Source organism: Artemia franciscana, unplaced genomic scaffold (assembly GCF_032884065.1).
Source record: "Artemia franciscana unplaced genomic scaffold, ASM3288406v1 PGA_scaffold_302, whole genome shotgun sequence".
Lineage (NCBI taxonomy): Eukaryota > Metazoa > Arthropoda > Branchiopoda > Anostraca > Artemiidae > Artemia > Artemia franciscana.
In genome coordinates, this window is record NW_027062663.1 from 20,110 (window position 1) to 39,457 (window position 19,348).

The window sequence follows — 19,348 nt, forward strand, 5'->3', positions numbered from 1 at the left end:
ATTTTTCTTATTTTTGATGTAGAGATTACTTTACTCCTACCTATAGTATATTTGAATATGTCTTGCCCGACAACCTACCTGATTATCTTCTTTACTTTCATCCTTGTTGCAGGGGTATTTTATGAGTGAAGGGAAGGTGCCTTAAGATGAATTAAATAATCACTAACTTTATCAAAGACGCTTTATTCAGGAGAATAGTTTAAATAGAACATTGGGTTTGCATCCTAAAAGAGGGATGTTCCTTCTCTCAGAGTGAGAATTGATGTTATCAAATCCAGTTTCGACCTGAATTTAGGCCTTTCGGCCCCCACTCTTTAGCAGAAGCTAATTGATAGCGCTTCATTGTTAATGAAGAGGAAGGGATGACCCCTGTTAAGAGGCAGAAAGAAGGATGGGAGCTGCTAACTCTTCAACCGGGTAGTTAAATTCTACTCACTGCCTATTTATATAGTATATTTAATACAATGCATTTTCAATGCATAAATGGATAAATGTCCTTTAAATATTTCCAGGAATCATCCACCCCAACATCTTCAGTGTTGTGCTCTTATTAAGCTATAGAAATATATAAATAGTGTGAATAATAAAGAAGATAGGATAAGTACCTTATATGGAGAGGAGGTTAAAAACGAAAATAGAGATGACCCCCGTAAGCTATTCTGATAGATTAATGACGGCCCCGCTTCTTCTACCCAACCACAATCACCCTCATGATAAAGGAGTTCACCCATAAATAAAGGTATGGAGCTTGTTCGCCCTGTAATGAATGGTAAAAATATTATTCTACTTACATAATGTATTAGGCTTAAACTGAATGATTTGATAAAGTGAGGTAAAATCACCCCTACTATGATAAGGGAGAGGAGGAGAATCTTTTCAAATGGACCTAAGATGATTCTTACGTCCCCCAGAAAACATCAATAAAAAATATACCCCCCTATGACAGCCCCTCAATAAAGAACAAAAAGGGGAGTTAGATAATCCCCTTCTTCGTCCCTGTATTGACAGCTTAAATTATAATTGTAGGAGCACAAACATATTATTGCAATTCGTGAAGAATAAGTTCTTGTTAGAAGACATGAAACTAATATAAGTACACTAGGAAATAATATATATAGACTCTCTGAAGATTCAATAATTAGATCTTTTGAAAAGAAACCCGATAAATATGGGAACCCTATTAATCTAAGAGAGCAAACTAAGATAATATAGCTAGTGTAAGGGAGTATCCTGGATACCCCTCCTATTCGACGTATATCTTGTACCCCTAGTGAATGAATTACGACCCCCGAACATATAAAAAGAAGAGCCTTAAAAAGTGCATGGGCAAAAAGATGAAAATAACAAAATAGAGTGAGCCCTAAACCTAGAGAAAATATTATTACTCCTAGCTGGCTTAATGTAGATAACGCAATTACTCGTTTTAGATCGTTTTCTCCGAACGCAGCCAGGCCTGAAAAAAAGGAAGTTAAGGCCCCTATGACAACGAGTAAAAAACACCCTCTCTCTTCAAATGAAGGAGACAAACGAATTATCAGATAAATCCCGGCTGTCACTAGTGTGGATGAATGGACTAGGGATGAGACGGGGGTAGGAGCCGCCATGGCTGCTGGTAGCCATGCAGAAAAAGGTAGTTGAGCTCTTTTGGTAAAAGAAGATAGAATAAAGAAGAGCATAATTGATAAAGAGAAATATCTTAAGAATATATAATCTCAGCTCTTAGAGTAAAATATTAGCCCTAATGACCATAAAATTAGTACATCACCTACCCGATTTCTTAAAATAGTAATTATTCCTCTAGAGGAAGAATTATAATTTTTGTAAAATATAATTAATAGATATGAAGTGATACCTAACCCATCTCAACCTAATATTAATCTTAATCCATCCGAAGATATAATCAACAGAACCATAGATGAGATGAATCCTAATATTATATATATGAAACGATTAACAAAAGTTTCACCTCTTATATAATAAGAAGAATAAATTATAACTTGAGAAGAGATTAAGAGAACTAAGAAGATGAATGATAGTCTTAGCCAATCAAAGCACACTTGGTAATCCAAATGCAAAAAGGATACTTTTAATAAATAGATTTCATCTGATAGGAATAATAAAAATGAGCAACAAACACTTATTACTCCGGTAAATAGTAAGATGTAACCTGATACAAAATATAACAATACTGTCAGAGATGACTCTCCTTTAGTTCCACAAACTAATATTCTCTTTAAACTATAACAGTAAACGAAAATTAAAGTCAGTAACGGAATCAGATGAGCTCTTCCGATTATATATTCCTTTAAGTTGTATTCTAATCAGCTAAAGATATACAATCTCTCCCCGTGACTTGTACTGGAGTATAAATAAATACAATAACAAGATGAAAGAAAACATAAGATTCCAGATAGGCCTACTACTATTCAGTCTAGACTAAATACGCCGATAAAAAAATATATTTCGGAAAAGAAGTTAAGTGAAGGGGGTAATCCTATATTAAGGAAGCTAAGACTGAGTCATCAAAAACATAAATATGGAAAAAGAGAGATTATTCTACGGGTAAGAAGGAATCTGCGACTTCAGATGCGCGCATAAAATAGATAGCTTAAGTAGAATAATCCAGAGGAACAAATCCCGTGAGATACCATTATTAAAATTGATCTTATGTTGGTGTAAGTACAAGATATAAGTATACCTAAAATAACGAATGATATGTGAGCGACGGAGGAATAAGCAATTAAGGATTTGACATCGGATTGGCGTAGACAGATCAAGCAGCTGAAGATCCCGCCTATTAAGCAGACCCCTATTAATGTTGTTTCTCTATAAATATTTAATACCTGTACTAAATAGAGGCCGTAACCCCCTAGCTTGAGGAGAATGGCGGCTAACACTATAGAGCCAGTTACTGGAGCCTCTACGTGAGCCTTAGGTAATCAAATGTGTGCAAAATAAACTGGGAGTTTCACTAGAAAAGAAAGGATGGCTAGCAAGAAGATTATCTTGTCTGTGAAATTACCCCAAAATTGCAAGAAGGATGACGAATAAATACTCGTGTGGGCAATGATAATAAAGAGTAGAGGTAAAGAGGATAGTAGAGTATAGAATAAGAAATAATAGGAAGCAGGTAGACGCTCTGGCTGGTAACCTCACCCGAGGATTAAAATAATTGTGGGAATTAGAGAGCACTCAAAGAAGACGTAGAATAAGATGAATGACTGAGTAGTAAAGGTGAGTCACAAAAGGACAAACAAGCTTACGAGGATAGTTCTATAGCTTAATGGCCAACTTGGCTTTAATCTAATAACTATTAGAAAGAAAATTCCTGAAGTCAATGTTAAAAGAGTAATTCCCCACTCTAGATGAAATTCTGATATTAACTTGTATATTAATATTAAGTATATTAGACTTGAGGTAAAGAACCACTTATTCATTTAGGAACTGTACTTGATCTGATCCTGACGAAAGTACTAAAGATACCAATACTGATAATCCCAAAGCTCCTTCACAAACTGTGACTCTAAGAAAGATGAACGCGTTAATTATTCTCATATAGTTTGAATATATTAATAATCTGAACAATAAAAGAATGAGAAATTCTAATCTCAATAGAGTTACTAGAAGATGCTTGTTTCTTGAAGAGAAAATTAGTAGTCCTAAAGAAAGTGATAAGTAAATTATTATGATTGACTGAGTAATTAAAAAATAATGTCGGTCTTGTAAACCAAATTTAGAGGAATCTCTCGGTCTTCAAAAGAGTTATTAACATCTTTAACTTCCAAAGTTAATATTTTTATTAAACTACCTTTTGACATCCTAGGATCTATCGTTGTTATCTCCATATTTATGCTTCTAATGAATCATCCTCTTGCTTTTACACTCTCGTTGTTCGTTCAAACTTTATTGATTTGTATTATGCTTAAAAATGTTTCTCTGTGAATTTCACTAATTCTCTTTTTGATATTTCTAGGGGGGATTCTGGTAATGTTTATTTATGTGTCTTCGCTAAGAGCTAACGAGAAATTTGCTGTGGATTTAACGTCATTCGTATGGGTGATACCTACAATTGTCTTGTCTTTCTTAGTTTTAAATAAGAATTTCATGTTTATGAGCCCTTCCTCGGGCTACCTCTATCCTGCCGATTTCGTGATCATCAATTTTAATGTTAATAGACTTACCGTACTGGCCTACTCGTTTATAGTAGTATATTTATTTTTAGCGCTCCTGCTGGTCATTGATTTTTTGAACAGTAATAAAAAACCTTTACGGTCAATGATCTAGTAATTCCGTGATCTTAGGAAATAAAATGTTATCTCTACGTAAGACACAACCTACCCTTAAAATTATTAATTCTGCCTTGGTGGATCTACCTGTGCCGGCCAACATTTCTATTTGATGAAACTTTGGCTCTCTCCTGGGCCTCTGTCTTGTTATTCAAATTGTTACTGGACTTTTTTTAGCGATGCATTACACGGCGAGAGTAGACTTAGCTTTCTCTAGAGTGGCCCATATTTGCCGAGATGTCAACTACGGTTGGCTGCTCCGAACTGTCCACGCCAATGGTGCCTCTTTTTTCTTTATTTGCATTTATTTTCATATTGGCCGAGGGATGTATTATGGTTCTTTCCATTATTTCGAGACATGAATGACTGGAATTGCTCTTTTGTTTCTTGTAATAGCCGCTGCTTTTTTAGGGTATGTTCTCCCGTGAGGTCAAATGTCCTTCTGGGGGGCGACTGTAATTACAAACTTAATATCTGCCGTACCTTATATTGGTAACGATGTAGTACAATGGTTATGAGGGGGGTTTGCTGTTGATAATCCCACTCTGACGCGATTTTTCACTTTTCATTTCTTGATCCCCTTTCTGGTGGCCGGTCTGACAATAATTCACCTTTTATTCCTTTATCAAAGAGGTTCAAATAACCCCCTTGGAATTAACGCTAACTTAGACAAGTTACCGTTCCACCCTTATTTTACCATTAAGGATACCGTGGGATTTATAGTCCTTATCTTTTTTCTTGTGACTCTCTCCTTAACTAGACCCTATCTTCTAGGGGACCCGGATAATTTCATTCCTGCTAACCCGTTGGTTACCCCAGCTCATATTCAACCGGAATGGTATTTTCTGTTTGCATACGCTATTTTGCGGTCTATTCCTAATAAGCTAGGAGGGGTAATTGCCCTTGTTTCTTCTATTCTCATTCTTGTGTCCCTTCCCTTTACATTTAAGCCTAAGTTTCGAGGTCTTGAGTTTTATTCTGTAGCCCAGCCTTTGTTTTGATCCTGAGTATCAGTCTTTTTACTTCTAACATGAATTGGGGCACGACCTGTAGAAGACCCCTATATTTTTCTGGGACAGGTTCTTACGTGTGCTTACTTCTCATATTTTGTGTTTACTCCAATCGTTATTAATTTGAATGACAAAATTGTCTAATTAGACCCCTTGGCCGATTAAAGCATCTGTTTTGAAAGCAGAATAAGGTTGATTATACAACCAGGGGTCTTTATTTTTAACCCCCTTGAGAAAGGCTTCAATAAAAGCACAGGAATATTAAAGATGTAGGTAAAAGACTTTTCCAGCATAAATGTATTAGGTTATCGTAACGATAGCGGGGATAGGAGCCGCGTCTCCAGAGATAGGAGTACACCACTAAACAAAATATAAAGAAGCTTATGGACCCGAATACTACACTAAATAGTAGAGATATAAAAAGAATGCTAGCGTATTCTGATAATATAATTAGAGCGAAACCGACTCCTATGTATTCTGTATTGAACCCCGACACTAACTCGGATTCACCCTCAGCTAGATCAAAGGGTGTTCGATTAGTCTCTGCCAGAATTGTAATAAATCAGCACAATCCTAGAGGAAGACATAAGTATAAAGGTCAACCTACGTAAGAAGATTTGACTAGGTACCCTTCTAGATCGAGCTTTTTAAATAGCATTAAAGGAGAAAGGATGATAATAATTAAAGATACCTCGTAGGAGATGGTCTGTGCCCCTGCGCGAATTCTTCCTAGCAGAGAATACTTAGAGTTAGAGGACCAACCTGCGACCATAATTCTGTATACTCTCACTCTCATTGCACAAATGACTAATAGGAATGATAAATTGAATTTTGCACCGTAAGAAATAAATGGGACTAGAGTTCATAAAAAAAAGAAAGGAATAGACTGAATACAGGAGCAACGAGATACGGTATGAAATTTGAGATAAGAGGAAGTGAGACTTCCCTACAAAATAATTTGATCCCATCAGAAAAAGGCTGTAGGATCCCAAGAAAACCGACTTTATTTGGGCCCTTACGCAACTGAATGTAACCCAAGATCTTTCGTTCTAATAGTGTTAAAAAAGCAACTGAAACTAAAACCATAACTACTTGTAAAAAGATAAAATAGATCATTTAAGCTAGTGCTATCAACTAAGGTCTCCTTATAAATAGATCCTAAATCTAACGCATTTGTCTGCCAAGCTGACATAAAATCTCAAGAGGTCCTTTCGTACTATCATGAGTGAATTTGCCTTGGGGGTAGAAACTAACCTGGCTTACGCCGGTCTGAACTCAGATCACGTAGGGGTTTAACAGTCGAACAGACTGCCTCTCTAGGCTGCTGCACCGAGTAGGGTCCCTGAACCAACATCGAGGTCGCAAACTCTTTTGTCGATTTGAACTCTCAAAAAGAATTACGCTGTTATCCCTAAGGTAACTTGGTCTTTATTCATCTAAGGATCAATGGTCATTTATTGATGTGTTTATGTTGTAAGTGTTTATTCTGTTCTTACCGTCGCCCCAACCGAACATTATTTTGCTCTGTCTAATTACCTACCGCAAAACAAAAGAATTAAATGTAAAGATCTATAGGGTCTTATCGCCCTCCAAGTAAATTTAAGCTTAAAGATTAACTTCAATTTGATCGAAGAGACAGACCATCTCTCGTCAAACCTTTCATTCCAGCCCCAAATCAAAAGGCTAATGATTATGCTACCTTCGCATGGTCAATATACCACGGCCCTTTAATTCATCAGTGGGCAGGCTCGACCACCTAAAATTAAGAGGCGATGTCTTTGTTAAACAGGCGGAGATGAGTTTTGCCGAATTCCTTTGGGATTTTTTGAGGAATATTATGTTAAGTGCATTTATAGTTCTACTAATTCTATCATTGTGATTGCTAAATTTATGTAATTAGCATCGGCTAGTTTGAATTAATTATTTTGAAATTATCATTTTAGTAACAATGGTTATTAAACCGAGGCAACTTTTAAGCCTAATCATGTTTTTCTTGATATTATAATATAATTTTTTCTAGAGCTCGTCCCCTAGAAAATTTTCCTTACGGAGTACCCTAAAGGAGTATTCTGCCAACCAGATATAAAGGTACGAAATATTTTTCACAACGATATTGGTCTTGAAGAGATTTATGAAACAATCATCTTTAACCAATATGGATCACCTTGTTTCGGGATTCGGCAATAAAGATAGAAATTTAATAAACCCTGATACAAAAGGTACAAACAATAACTTCTTTGTAATTAGTAGACTTTCCTTTTCAGTACTTAGGCCTTGAATAAATTCAATTCTTTTACTAATATAATATTGTTTTGAATAAATTTGTAAATAAAGATTTAGAGAGCACTCTAAAGAGTATCTTTTTAGTGTAAGCAAAATGTTTATTCAAACTCCCTCCCTCTTTCAAGATACACCTTCCGGTATACCTACTTTGTTACGACTTATCTCTTCGGACAAGAGAGCGACGGGCGATGTGTACATTTCTCAGAGCCTCCTTCAGGTTGATAGGCCTTACTTCTAAATCCACCTTCTTCTCCATGATAAAATGAAAATTCCGTTTAAGTTCTTATTGTAACCCACCCTCTCCCGGACATAAGCTACACCTTGATCTGATTTATTAGCCTAAGCAATTAAGAGCAGTTATTTATTTAATCCCCTAAACGACGGTATATAAGCTGTTTCACAAGAACGGGTTGGTTGTCTCGTGGATTGTCGTTTACGGGGCAGGTTCCTCTAGTAAGTTTAGAAACCGCCAAATTCTTTAGGTTTAAATAATACTACCCAGGTTAATTGGAAATGAACTAATAGGGTATCTAATCCTAGTTGTTTGGTCATCTAAAGAGTGCTTTATTCAAACAAATGGAGAATAAATACAGATTTCACCCTTATTGATCTAAAATATACTTGTCCCAAAGCTCCTCTGTTCACCTAAAATATTTGCTCTAGGGCCTTGTATGACCGCGGATGCTGGCACAAAGTGGTCCCCCTATCTTTTCGTTCGCTATACCTAAGAAGTAGGCAATAATGTCAATCACTGCACTTCTAACCTATAATGATATCTTGCATATGACTCGTAGAAAGAGTAAATAAGCTAGCTAGAATCAAACTTTTACTGCTAGATGCTGGGATAAAAAGGACTGAATAGAGTATAAGAATGATATTGCAACGGAAAATAATAGTGACGGACAAAGAAGTGAGATGAGAATTATATACTAGTTTGAGTGTGTTTGAGAATGTAGTTTGTGACTACAAGTGATGGAAGATCAGATGTATAATGTCATTGAAAGCAGTCACCCCAGCAAGCGACCGAAACCCATTATCTAGCCGCCGTAAAGAGTGAAATATCTCCTCGATAACCTTATTTAAATGTAGAAAATACTCTAGACGTTGCTGCAGATATCTGAAATAAAAAATGAATAGTGTGAATGATTGATACGTTCGGCATATTATATGATTTAAAGTGACTACTTGTTTGGTTATAAAATCTTGTATGTCTAGATAATTACCTCATTACGATGCAATAAGTGGAAATGGCTATGACTAATGAAGTTAGCAGGATTGAACTTTTATTAATTACATGTAAATGTAAGTAAAATTGGAATTTATTTAAATACTTGCATTTACACATTTACGATTGCGACGATGATGGAAAAAAATAAAAAGGTTAAATAGGGAATTAACCCACCCCTAAATACCTAAAATTACCATATAAATGATACTTAATTATATAACCTCACGCAACAAACAACTAAAGTTGACGGCCATTAAAAAAAGGACGGATGGTGGAATATAGTACACGATGACGTATTTTATGAAATGTAAATTGGTGAAATGATATATTTAAATACGTAGGCTGCCTCTAAGACAAGGCCCCCCCCCTCAGACATGTAGGCACAGACCTACATGTCTGAGGAGGGGCCTTGTTAAAGAGTCAAGCCTACGTACATACATATAATTTAATGTTAGTTTATATAACGTTCTGTATAGTACATTCACCGCTCTTTTATTAGAATAATAAAAGAGCGGTGAATGTACGTTATTTATATCATTTATATATTATTAAATTTTATTTAAACCCTCTTAAGAGGGTTTCTAAAATAACCTAGAGATATTGATTTATATTTATCCTGGAAGATTTGGTGTTCCAGGATAAATAAAATCATTATCTCATCAAATACAACCCTCTTAAGAGGGTTTAAAAATTTAATAGAGTTATAAACTTATTTGTAGTATTTTTTGTCCTAACACTAAGTGTTAGGACGAGGAAAAAATACTACGGATAAGTTTATATCTAATTAAATGTAACTATGATAGAATATTACTTGCTTTATTTTATATCATTGTAATGACGTTCTATATAGGTAAAATTGTTTCAAATTAAGAATTAAAAAACCCGTAAAATCGTTAAAAATCAGCTTAAAGTTTGCGTTTAAGGAATTTTGTGACCCCGTTTTGCACGTTTAATGCTGAGATCCTTGATATTTACCTCAAAAACAGCCTTTTTCAGGATATTGCCTTCAATCCTGTAAAAAGCAAATTGGCCCGCCTCAAATTTTTCTTCAAAAAGTATGAAATAAATAATTTTATTCTATACCAGCAAAAAAAGGGGGGGATCAATCTACATTATCTCCTTACAGGAGATGACTTGATATAGATTGGCCCCCACCCCAACAAGTTACGAGGCCGATAATTTTATCTTTTTCAGGGAAATCAGTAATTTAATCCTACCCCTAGTGTGGAGTATAAACATAATCGTTAATTGGAGAAAAAATTGAGTGTTTGATAAAAGTCTAATATTGTCTACTGTTAAAAAGGGATAAAGTTATTTTATTCAGATTAACCTGAGAGAAGAACTCCCTCCCTCGTTACGCTTCAGTTTGAAGCATAAACTCGGGGGGGGGGGGTTCTTCTCCCCCAGAGGTGTTAAAGAGTAAGCTAAATTAAGCTACTGGGCTCATACCCCAATGATAGAGTAATCTCTCTTTAAATGATTAAGTGATTATGCCTATTTTTTTCTTATATTCTTATAGTGTCTTCCCACTCTTGGTTAGGTTTGTGGCTTAGAATAGAAATAAATTCTTTAAGCTTTATCCCTATCATAATTGAAGAAAGAAAAGAAAATAGATTAAAATATTTTTTAATTCAGTCAGTAGCCTCAGTCATCTTTTTAGCGAGTATTCTGAATCAATCCTTTTCATTCTTAATTCCTTTTGCCCTATTAATTAAGATTGGTGCGGCCCCGTTCCATATATGATTAGTAAGTATTTCTAAATCTATATCATGAAAGGTTTTATCCCTTTTAATAACTTTTCAGAAAATTGGGCCTCTTCTTGGACTGGCTATACTGCAATTCACAAATTCTTTTTTCATTTTTATTAGAGCATTTATTGGTGGATTAGGTGGGATTAACCAATCCAACCTTCGGCTGATTATAGCGTTTTCTTCCATTAGACATTTATCTTGACTAATAGTTAATATAAGTAGATTTTTCTTGATATTAGTTTATTATATGACTTACTTGGCTATTCTATATTTTGTGGTAATTTTATTACAGCAAAGGGGTACGTACTCCCTCGCCCAAATGAATAGTAATGCTAGATTAATTTATAAAGCTTCGATTTCATTTAATCTTCTCTCTTTAGCCGGGTTGCCCCCATTCCTGGGATTTTTTATTAAATGGATATCTCTGGAAATAAATATTTTATCCCCCCTTCTTGTGTTAGCCCTTGTTGTATCTTCATGTTTCTCAGTCTATTTTTATTTTAAGATTGCTATGAGATCTCTTTTATTTCCCTCAGAGGTAAAGTCTAAGAAAATAAAGATTCCGGGTATTCTATCAATAGGGTTTAATATTCTTCTTCCTCTATTCTTTTTGTAAAGCTTTAAGTTAATTAAACTACCAGCCTTCAAAGCTGGAAATAAGAAGTTCTTAAGCTTTAATAATTTACTTTAATATAGATGAGGGTATTATCTACATAATTACAGTATCAACGTAATCCTTTTTATCAGGCACCTCATCTCTTCTTATTATATATGAAATGTAAATTTCTCTTTAAGAATCAAAATCTTACGTGCACAGAACACTTATATACACGTTACCCTGCTTACAATAAAATAATTTTTAATTAATTAAGCCCGGGTTAGAAACAACTCAAGATTTGCAATCTTGTATTTTTTTTTAAACTACTGAGCCGTAAATTAATCATAGTAAAGGGAATAATCCTTAACTAAATTTACAATTTAGCACCTATAATTGGCCACTTTACTTATGCAACGTTGATTTTATTCTACAAATCACAAGGATATTGGAACTTTATACTTTATTTTTGGGGCTTGAGCAGGTATAGTTGGGACTTCTTTAAGAATGCTCATTCGAGCAGAGTTGGGTCAACCAGGTTCCCTGATTGGCGATGAACAAGTATATAATGTTATTGTGACAGCTCATGCATTTATTATAATTTTTTTCATGGTTATACCAATCTTAATTGGGGGATTTGGTAACTGGCTAGTGCCCATTATATTAGGGGCCCCGGATATAGCATTTCCCCGGTTAAATAATTTAAGATTTTGAATACTTCCACCATCCTTGACTCTTCTCTTGGCCAGATCTATAGTTGAGAGAGGTGCAGGAACTGGATGAACAGTTTATCCCCCTCTATCCTCAGCCATTGCCCATGCCGGACCTTCTGTAGATTTAGCTATTTTCTCGCTTCATTTAGCTGGAGTTTCCTCTATCTTAGGGGCTGTAAATTTTATTACTACTATCATTAATATACGACCCCAGTCAATATCTATTGACCGTATACCTCTCTTCGTCTGAGCAGTGGGAATCGCCGCCGTTCTTCTCCTTTTATCACTTCCAGTCCTAGCGGGGGCTATTACTATACTGTTAACTGATCGTAACTTAAATACTTCTTTCTTCGACCCCGCAGGTGGTGGGGATCCCATCCTTTATCAACATTTATTTTGATTTTTTGGCCATCCTGAAGTGTATATTTTAATTTTACCTGGATTCGGGATAGTGTCCCACATTATTAGCCAAGAAAGAGGTAAGAAGGAAGCATTTGGTACATTAGGTATGATTTATGCTATACTTGCAATTGGTATTCTTGGTTTTGTTGTCTGGGCTCATCATATATTTACTGTGGGAATGGACGTGGACACTCGAGCTTATTTTACTGCTGCAACTATGATTGTTGCAATTCCTACGGGAATTAAGATTTTTAGATGAATCGGAACTTTACACGGGACGCGACTTACTATAACTCCATCTATGTTGTGGGCCCTAGGATTTGTATTTTTGTTTACTGTGGGGGGGCTTACAGGAGTTGTCCTGTCAAACTCTAGAATTGATATTGTTCTCCATTATACTTATTATGTAGTTGCTCATTTCCACTATGTTTTATCAATGGGTGCTGTCTTTGCTATCATAGCAGGATTTGTACATTGATTTCCTCTAATGACTGGATTAAGAATGAATCAGTTTCTTCTTAAGGTACATTTCTTTATTATATTTTTAGGAGTAAACTTAACTTTTTTCCCCCAACATTTCTTAGGTCTCGCTGGAATACCACGTCGTTACGCAGATTATCCAGACACATATGCCTCATGAAATGTAATTTCTTCATTAGGGAGAGTTATATCTATGATTGCTACATTAATATTTATTTTTTGTATTTGAGAGGCCATGATCGCTAAACGAATTAATGTTTTTTCACTTAATTTAAGATCAAGTGTGGAATGAAATCATCCCCATCCGCCTGCTGATCACTCCTATGAATAAATTACTATGATCTCTACATTTTAAAGTGGCAGAAACATGTATGCATTGGATTTAAGCTCCAAAGATGGGTATCCCCTTTAAAAGTGTCTCAATGATTCCAACTAGGTTTACAAAATGGGAATTCACCCCTCATAGAACAACTTATTTTTTTCCATGACCATGCTTTATTAGTGGTAATCTTAATCACTTCTCTTGTAGGCTTTTTCTTAGCTGCATTGTTTTCTAATAAATTTCTCCATCGTTATCTACTTGATGGCCAGGCAATCGAGACAGTTTGAACCGTTATCCCTGCTATTATTTTAGTAGCTATTGCCCTTCCTTCTATTCGTCTTCTCTATTTAATTGATGAAATTCATAACCCTGCCTTGACTATTAAAGTAACGGGACATCAGTGATACTGATCCTATGAATACTCTGATTTTGACGATATTCAATTTGATTCATACATAATCCCTTCAAATGAACTTTCTACTGGCATATATCGTTTACTTGATGTGGACAATCGTATGCCAGTGCCCTATAATCAAGCTATCCGTCTGATGATTACTTCAGATGATGTTCTACACTCATGAGCTGTCCCATCTCTAGGTATTAAGATGGATGCAGTCCCAGGCCGGCTTAATCAGTCCAGACTTCTAGTAAATATACCCGGAGTATTTTATGGACAATGTTCCGAAATTTGTGGATCTGGACATAGTTTTATACCTATTGTGATTGAAGCTGTTGGAGAGAGAGATTTTCTAAAGTGACTTGAGTTACAAATTTCATAGGGTGGCTGAAAGTCAAGCGGTAGCCTCTTAAGCTCTCTTATGGTAATTACCCCCTGTGGTACAGAGACTTAGTTTATTAATAAATATAAGGTTGTCAACTTTAAGAAGCCGATGGCAGTCTCTTATTCCTCAAATGATACCACTTCCTTGAATTACGGTCTTCTTTGTCTCTATAGCTTTACTATGAGCTATTATAACTATGGTATTTTTCCTTTATCAACCCCGTTCGGCTTCTTCTGCTAAAAGCTTCTCTGATCGAACTGTTTACTTAAATTGAAAATGATAACAAACCTTTTTTCAGTATTTGATCCGACTTCCTCTTTTTTATCCAACTGATTAAGAATATTAATCCCGCTTCTGTTTATAGTAATATCTTTCTGATTGATTCCTTCACGACCTCAATTTTTAGCTAAGAGAGTTTTAATGGGATTGAATCGGGAGATATCCCTCCTTATAGGCCCAGCAAGATTTGGTGCCAATATTCTAGTTATTGCCCTCTTTTTATTCATTTTATTTAATAATTTTATTGGTTTATTCCCTTATATTTTTACCGCTACTAGACATTTAGCAGTTACCTTAAGACTGGCAGTTCCTCTGTGAATCTCTTTTATTCTATATACTTGGATTAGGGAGACAACGAATGCTTTAGCCCATCTTGTACCTTTAGGAACACCGGCACCTTTAATACCTTTCATGGTATTAATTGAAATCATTAGAAATATGATTCGGCCTATTACACTCTCTGTCCGTCTTGCGGCTAATATAATTGCCGGCCATCTCCTATTGACTCTTTTAGGGGCTCAAGGTACCCTGGGAAATTTATATGTTACTACAATTGTAGTATTTTCACAGATTATCCTATTAATATTGGAATTCTCTGTAGCTATTATTCAATCTTATGTTTTTATGACTCTAATGACTCTCTACGCAAGAGAATAATGAATCAATTAAATCACCCGTATCATTTGGTTAATATTAGACCTTGACCCCTAGCTACCGGAATAGGAGCTTTTGCAATGACTTCTGGACTTGTCAAATGGTTTCATTCATTTGATAGAATGCTATTTTTTACAGGATTAATAACAATCATATTTGTTTCGTATCAATGATGACGAGATGTATCACGAGAAGCTACTTTTCAAGGAATACATTCAACGAAGGTCGGATTTGGGTTGCGATGGGGAATAATCCTGTTTATTATATCTGAAGTTTTCTTTTTTGTCTCTTTCTTTTGGGCATTTTTTCACAGAAGTTTGTCGCCAAATATTGAAGTTGGGGCCTTATGACCCCCAATTGGAGTGGAAAGCTTTAATCCATTTCAAGTACCCCTGCTTAATACAAGCATCCTGCTGGCTTCAGGAGTTACGGTAACTTGAGCCCACCATGCCTTAATAGAAAATAATTTTGATCAATGCCTTCAGGGACTTCTGTTCACTGTATTGCTGGGGTTATATTTTTCATTTCTTCAAGGGTTGGAATATATAGAAGCCTCGTTTACTATTGCGGATAGAATCTATGGATCTACATTCTTTTTAGCGACAGGTTTTCATGGTTTACATGTACTTATTGGGACTATTTTCCTTATAATTAGTATCTTACATCACGCTAAGTGCTACTTTTCTCCCCAACATCATTTCGGGTTTGAAGCTGCAGCTTGATATTGACACTTTGTTGATGTTGTCTGATTGTTTCTCTGTCTTTCTATCTACTGATGAGGTGAATAAAATCTTTCTAGTATAAATATTATACTTGACTTCCAATCAAGAGATCCTGTTGGGGAAAGATAATTATTTTAATTTGATTAAGAATTTTTATGCTTGTTTTTATTATATTAACCCTCGGAGTGTTTGTGAATAAGAAAGTCTCTCTGGATCGCGAAAAGAGTTCACTATTTGAATGCGGATTCGATCCTTTGAATTCCTCTCGTACTCCCTTTTCTATCCGGTTCTTTGTTATTACTCTAATTTTTCTTATTTTTGATGTAGAGATTACTTTACTCCTACCTATAGTATATTTGAATATGTCTTGCCCGACAACCTACCTGATTATCTTCTTTACTTTCATCCTTGTTGCAGGGGTATTTTATGAGTGAAGGGAAGGTGCCTTAAGATGAATTAAATAATCACTAACTTTATCAAAGACGCTTTATTCAGGAGAATAGTTTAAATAGAACATTGGGTTTGCATCCTAAAAGAGGGATGTTCCTTCTCTCAGAGTGAGAATTGATGTTATCAAATCCAGTTTCGACCTGAATTTAGGCCTTTCGGCCCCCACTCTTTAGCAGAAGCTAATTGATAGCGCTTCATTGTTAATAAAGAGGAAGGGATGACCCCTGTTAAGAGGCAGAAAGAAGGATGGGAGCTGCTAACTCTTCAACCGGGTAGTTAAATTCTACTCACTGCCTATTTATATAGTATATTTAATACAATGCATTTTCAATGCATAAATGGATAAATGTCCTTTAAATATTTCCAGGAATCATCCACCCCAACATCTTCAGTGTTGTGCTCTTATTAAGTTATAGAAATATATAAATAGTGTGAATAATAAAGAAGATAGAATAAGTACCTTATATGGAGAGGAGGTTAAAAACGAAAATAGAGATGACCCCCGTAAGCTATTCTGATAGATTAATGACGGCCCCGCTTCTTCTACCCAACCACAATCACCCTCATGATAAAGGAGTTCACCCATAAATAAAGGTATGGAGCTTGTTCGCCCTGTAATGAATGGTAAAAATATTATTCTACTTACATAATGTATTAGGCTTAAACTGAATGATTTGATAAAGTGAGGTAAAATCACCCCTACTATGATAAGGGAGAGGAGGAGAATCTTTTCAAATGGACCTAAGATGATTCTTACGTCCCCCAGAAAACATCAATAAAAAATATACCCCCCTATGACAGCCCCTCAATAAAGAACAAAAAGGGGAGTTAGATAATCCCCTTCTTCATCCCTGTATTGACAGCTTAAATTATAATTGTAGGAGCACAAACATATTATTGCAATTCGTGAAGAATAAGTTCTTGTTAGAAGACATGAAACTAATATAAGTACACTAGGAAATAATATATATAGACTCTCTGAAGATTCAATAATTAGATCTTTTGAAAAGAAACCCGATAAATATGGGAACCCTATTAATCTAAGAGAGCAAACTAAGATAATATAGCTAGTGTAAGGGAGTATCCTGGATACCCCTCCTATTCGACGTATATCTTGTACCCCTAGTGAATGAATTACGACCCCCGAACATATAAAAAGAAGAGCCTTAAAAAGTGCATGGGCAAAAAGATGAAAATAACAAAATAGAGTGAGCCCTAAACCTAGAGAAAATATTATTACTCCTAGCTGGCTTAATGTAGATAACGCAATTACTCGTTTTAGATCGTTTTCTCCGAACGCAGCCAGGCCTGAAAAAAAGGAAGTTAAGGCCCCTATGACAACGAGTAAAAAACACCCTCTCTCTTCAAATGAAGGAGACAAACGAATTATCAGATAAATCCCGGCTGTCACTAGTGTGGATGAATGGACTAGGGATGAGACGGGGGTAGGAGCCGCCATGGCTGCTGGTAGCCATGCAGAAAAAGGTAGTTGAGCTCTTTTGGTAAAAGAAGATAGAATAAAGAAAAGCATAATTGATAAAGAGAAGTATCTTAAGAATATATAATCTCAGCTCTTAGAGTAAAATATTAGCCCTAATGACCATAAAATTAGTACATCACCTACCCGATTTCTTAAAATAGTAATTATTCCTCTAGAGGAAGAATTATAATTTTTGTAAAATATAATTAATAGATATGAAGTGATACCTAACCCATCTCAACCTAATATTAATCTTAATCCATCCGAAGATATAATCAACAGAACCATAGATGAGATGAATCCTAATATTATGTATATAAAACGATTAACAAAAGTTTCACCTCTTATATAATAAGAAGAATAAATTATAACTTGAGAAGAGATTAAGAGAACTAAGAAGATGAATGATAGTCTTAGCCAATCAAAGCACACTTGGTAATCCAAATGCAAAAAGGATACTTTTAATAAGTAGATTTCATCTGATAGGAATAATAAAAATGAGCAACAAACACTTATTACTCCGGTAAATAGTAAGATGTAACCTGATACAAAATATAACAATACTGTCAGAGATGACTCTCCTTTAGTTCCACAAACTAATATTCTCTTTAAACTATAACAGTAAACGAAAATTAAAGTCAGTAACGGAATCAGATGAGCTCTTCCGATTATATATTCCTTTAAGTTGTATTCTAATCAGCTAAAGATATACAATCTCTCCCCGTGACTTGTACTGGAGTATAAATAAATACAATAACAAGATGAAAGAAAACATAAGATTCCAGATAGGCCTACTACTATTCAGTCTAGACTAAATACGCCGATAAAAAAATATATTTCGGAAAAGAAGTTAAGTGAAGGGGGTAATCCTATATTGAGGAAGCTAAGACTGAGTCATCAAAAACATAAATATGGAAAAAGAGAGATTATTCTACGGGTAAGAAGGAATCTGCGACTTCAGATGCGCGCATAAAATAGATAGCTTAAGTAGAATAATCCAGAGGAACAAATCCCGTGAGATACCATTATTAAAATTGATCTTATGTTGGTGTAAGTACAAGATATAAGTATACCTAAAATAACGAATGATATATGAGCGACGGAGGAATAAGCAATTAAGGATTTGACATCGGATTGGCGTAGACAGATCAAGCAGCTGAAGATCCCGCCTATTAAGCAGACCCCTATTAATGTTGTTTCTCTATAAATATTTAATACCTGTACTAAATAGAGGCCGTAACCCCCTAGCTTGAGGAGAATGGCGGCTAACACTATAGAGCCAGTTACTGGAGCCTCTACGTGAGCCTTAGGTAATCAAATGTGTGCAAAATAAACTGGGAGTTTCACTAGAAAAGAAAGGATGGCTAGCAAGAAGATTATCTTGTCTGTGAAATTACCCCAAAATTGCAAGAAGGATGACGAATAAATACTCGTGTGGGCAATGATAATAAAGAGTAGAGGTAAAGAGGATAGTAGAGTGTAGAATAAGAAATAATAGGAAGCAGGTAGACGCTCTGGCTGGTAACCTCACCCGAGGATTAAAATAATTGTGGGAATTAGAGAGCACTCAAAGAAGACGTAGAATAAGATGAATGACTGAGTAGTAAAGGTGAGTCACAAAAGGACAAACAAGCTTACGAGGATAGTTCTATAGCTTAATGGCCAACTTGGCTTTAATCTAATAACTATTAGAAAGAAAATTCCTGAAGTCAATGTTAAAAGAGTAATTCCCCACTCTAGATGAAATTCTGATATTAACTTGTATATTAATATTAAGTATTTTAGACTTGAGGTAAAGAACCACTTATTCATTCAGGAACTGTACTTGATCTGATCCTGACGAACGTACTAAAGATACCAATACTGATAATCCTAAAGCTCCTTCACAAACTGTGACTCTAAGAAAGATGA

General features: G+C 35.3%; 7 pseudogenes; 5 read left to right on the top strand and 2 right to left on the bottom strand.

The window, feature by feature from the left end:
- Window positions 1–529: 529 nt before the first annotated feature.
- On the bottom strand, window positions 530–2,321 carry LOC136041619 (NADH-ubiquinone oxidoreductase chain 5-like; annotated as a pseudogene).
- A 7,962-nt stretch (window positions 2,322–10,283) lies between these two features.
- On the top strand, window positions 10,284–11,174 carry LOC136041621 (NADH-ubiquinone oxidoreductase chain 2-like; annotated as a pseudogene).
- A 486-nt stretch (window positions 11,175–11,660) lies between these two features.
- Window positions 11,661–12,478, top strand: LOC136041624 (cytochrome c oxidase subunit 1-like; annotated as a pseudogene).
- LOC136041615 (cytochrome c oxidase subunit 1-like) lies at window positions 12,375–13,103 on the top strand (annotated as a pseudogene).
- A 1,010-nt stretch (window positions 13,104–14,113) lies between these two features.
- On the top strand, window positions 14,114–14,788 carry LOC136041623 (ATP synthase subunit a-like; annotated as a pseudogene).
- LOC136041616 (cytochrome c oxidase subunit 3-like) lies at window positions 14,788–16,126 on the top strand (annotated as a pseudogene).
- A 219-nt stretch (window positions 16,127–16,345) lies between these two features.
- Window positions 16,346–18,133, bottom strand: LOC136041617 (NADH-ubiquinone oxidoreductase chain 5-like; annotated as a pseudogene).
- Window positions 18,134–19,348: the final 1,215 nt, after the last annotated feature.